The 3,869-nt window shown below is 39.9% G+C and overlaps 1 long non-coding RNA gene across 1 annotated transcript; it reads right to left on the bottom strand.

The window, feature by feature from the left end:
* Positions 1-1,287: 1,287 nt before the first annotated feature.
* On the bottom strand, positions 1,288-3,290 carry LOC113024841 (uncharacterized). Its single transcript, XR_013909868.1, has 2 exons — positions 1,805-3,290; positions 1,288-1,724 (listed from the first exon to the last, which is right to left on the bottom strand). It is a non-coding gene; the product is annotated as an uncharacterized LOC113024841 (long non-coding RNA).
* Between the last annotated feature and the right edge of the window lie 579 nt (positions 3,291-3,869).

Below are 3,869 nucleotides of genomic sequence, written 5' to 3'. Positions count from 1 at the left end.
TGTACTCTCCTTCCTCAATTTTGAACCTTAACAATACATAAAGCCCTGATAAGCGGAGCACAGATTAAGCGAGTCACCATGGAGACGGAGGGAAAGAAGGCGCGGTCAATGTATTTTACAGCGCTTGAGGCCGAAATTCTGATGGCAGCATATGCCGATAACATGCAAATTCCACGGAAAAAAGTAACACAGCCACAGCTGCAAAAGCATGCATGGCAAAACATAGCCGACAGAGTCAATGCGTGAGTGTTAATATAAACATTGATCGAGGGATTTCCACCCATTTAACACGTTATTTTATTATATGTTATTTTATTTGTTATTTTATACATTTTATTTTGTGACGTGATGTGAGCGCAGGTGCAACCCAACAGGCCCCAAACGTTCCTGGCAGCAAGTAAAAATGAAATATAAAAATATAGTCCAAACAGGTAAGGTGTAATTGTATTATGAGCCATAGTGCTTGGTCTGTTTGTCCGATGTAAATCAATTGCAGTTAGAGGCTACATTAATTTTCTTTCTGTAAGCACTTATTGAAATTATCTGAGCACATTACAAGTACATATTTGCTTACTCTGTATGCTCAAATGTGGCCCGTTATAGCCAACAGAAAAAAAGCGGAGGCCCGAAAATCAGGTGGGGGTCCTCCACCACCACCACTCACAGAGGCTGAGCAGTTGGCCCTCAGCCAAAACAGTGGGCGCCCTGTGGCCGAAGGCATCTCTGCGGGGACATCCTCTGAGGCAATAACCCCGCAAGACACCAGTGCCTACATAAGGGGTAAATTCAAAATAATACATGATGTGCATACATCCTTTCTTCACAGTCACCTTTGCAGTGCTACTCATTCATTTGATAAACTCTTTACCATAATGGATTATTTTGTAGTGAAGTTATTTTCCTACTGATCTTGCCTTCCCTCAGCCTTGGTTGTCTTTGAGAGCATAATGACAATGAAGTGTAAGGTGCTTGGTATGTTTGTTAATTGCCATTTGGTCCCTTGTAAGTTATAAGTGACCTGTATAAACCTCATATTCTATCAGTTGATGGTGATGGTGTACTGCATCTGGTGCAGCCTCCTGTTGAGCCAGACCAACATGCAGTTGTGAGTAATACTCCACAGATTATATGAGTTTACAGTAGAACAGCAATGTTGTCTATTTCTTTACTACAGGAAAATAATGAAGAAACATTGACAGCTGTTACAGAGGAGGAAGCAACAGAGACACTTTATGAGGTTTACATCTTTTAATACTTTGTGTACAGGAAATACAGGCGACCAATAAAGCCAGTTGAACAAAAAATCTGTTTATTCTTCTTTCAACATGTTGAGGTGATGGGTCAAAAGAAATGATTGTGACATATGGTGTCTCTGACTGCTCTTCCATCTTGTATGTCCGTGGGAGGGCCAGGATGTTCATGGTTTGGATCACTGCTGATGTTTGGTTCAGAAGGACAGTGTTCTCCTCTAATTGTGGCAATGTTGTGAAGAATCACACATGCCACAATAATGTCACATGCCCTTTCTGGGGTGACCCTGAGTCTTTGCGGGCACTGGAACCGGGCCTTAAGCATTCCGATAGTCATTTCAATTCTGGCTCTTGTCCTGCAATTAGCCAGATTATATCGCTGCTGTGGGCCCGGTTCAGGGTCAGGGTAAGGGGTAAGCAAATAGGGTAAACATGGATACCCCCTATCACCAAGCAAGTAGCCAGTGAACTCTCCTAAGACAGAAGGGTACACTTCAGTTCAAATGTCCCTGAAGCAATTGGTCTTTATATATTTTAAAGTATTCTCAATTCACCATGTCCAAATTTTGTGCTCAGTGTACATTCACGGAATATTTGTGAGTCATGGACAGAGCCTGGCCACTTGGCTTCCACATTTGTGATAATGTTGGCAGCATCACATATGATCTTCACAGTGCAGAGAACACAAATTAGCATCCATTACTATAATGAAATAATTTGTTAGTTTGAAATGCTACAGGGAACTATGTACCTGTACATTAATGCTGTGGAAAGACTTCCTGTTCACATAGTCTCCTTCATTTACTGAAGGAGCAATGATTGGAATGTGAGTGCCATCTATACATCCAATCACGCCTGGGAACCCTGAAAATAAATGTGCAATTTAAGTAGTAGTCCAAGTATCACCACATCATGAATTAAGTTTTGGTCATCCTGATACCTGCAATTTTGTGGCATCCCTCTTTGATAAATCTTGTGGGTCTATGACCGGGGAACACCACAGACGAGTACAGGAGACGTTTCAGTGCAACTGTAACATTCCTGACTGCCCGACAGACGGTAGCCTTGGAAACGTGCTCAGCGTCACCAATATTATACAGAAAGCTCCCGTTTGCAAGAAACCGAAGTGCAATACAAACTAGAAAAGATTGCATTTCCTGCGAAAATGCAGTGTGGATGCCTTAACGGCTGAAGATATCTGCTGAAAAAAGCTGAAAAAGTTGAAAAAAAAAAAAAAAAAAAAAAAGATGCCCTGAGCAGGATTTGAACCTGGCCCTCCTGATCAAAGGGTAGCTATTTAGCTCACTGAGCCAAACACTTTCTCACAAAGAAAAGGTGGAGAGATTGACAATTGTGCTAGCAGAATTTGGGCAAAAAAAAAGGGGTGAAAATTCTGCTGAAAAGAGTTCCATCAGCAGAATTTCTGCTGAAAAGAGGTGAATGAGCAGAATTCTGCTGAAAAGAGTTTTTTTCTGAAAACAGCAGAAAAAACTGAAAATTTTGCTGAAAAGAGTTGAATGAGCAGAATTCTGCTGAAAAGAGGTTTTTGCTGAAAAAGAGCTGATAAAGTTTGGATTTGTGCTGAAAAGGGGTTAAAAAAACTGAAAATTTTGCTGAAAAGGGGTGAATAAAATGAAATTTGTGTTGAAAAGAGTTTTAAAAAAGTTTAACTGTTAAGTGAAAGAAATGTTGCCATAAGCTGGATTTGAACCCAGGCCTCCCAGTCTGAGAACGGATGCTTATCTCACTGAGGTAAAGCACAGCTCAGCCCATCATGCAAAATCAGTGACCACATTGATAATGTGTTCCATTCATTTCAATGGTCAAAAGTCATAACACACATCATCAGAAATAGCAGAATTTTTTAAAGTTTAAACATAGCATTTCTGCTAAAACTTAGTATTTATACTAAATAATATTTTTTTCCTGCCAAATCATAGCATTTGTGCTGGAACACAGAAAGTTCCACCAAATCATACAATTTGTACTAAAACATTATTTATGATTTAGCAGAAACATTGGGACTTGGTAGAAATACTATGATTTACATGACATACTTTGACTTAGCAGAAGTACTACAATCTAGGAAAAAAGTACTAAAGCATAGCAGAAATTCTATCATTGAGCAGAATTACTAGGATTTAGAAGAAATACTAAGATTTGGCACAAACACTGATGTGGCTCAAGAACCTTTATTGTGCAGTTATACTATGATTTGGAAGAAATACTATACTTTGGCACAAATACTATGATTTGGAAGAAATACTATGTTTTAGCACAAATACTATGATTTGGCTCAAATACTATAACTATCCTCGGTCAGAAGGAGAGGCTGACATCCAGGGATTAGATTACCACAGGTGGAGTTTATTGCGGTCAGATGGATGGTACAGGGAGGTATGGCATACAGTAGGAGGATGTGGAGAGGTGATATGGTGTGGTTTCTATGATTAAGAACAGGGTATGCATTACAACATGCATACAGATTAAAGATTAAGAAAACTGGTAACAAATTCCTCCACTACAAATCAGTCTGATGCCACTTTTTACAGGGTTCCCGTTTACTAAGGCACTACCCAAAAGGCGCCACAAGAGGGCACTCCAACACAAGAGATGACC

The sequence above is a fragment of the Astatotilapia calliptera genome, chromosome 6, assembly GCF_964374335.1.
Source record: "Astatotilapia calliptera chromosome 6, fAstCal68.1, whole genome shotgun sequence".
In the NCBI taxonomy this organism is placed as follows: Eukaryota; Metazoa; Chordata; class Actinopteri; order Cichliformes; family Cichlidae; genus Astatotilapia; species Astatotilapia calliptera.
This window is presented reverse-complemented; position numbering and strand designations above follow the sequence as displayed.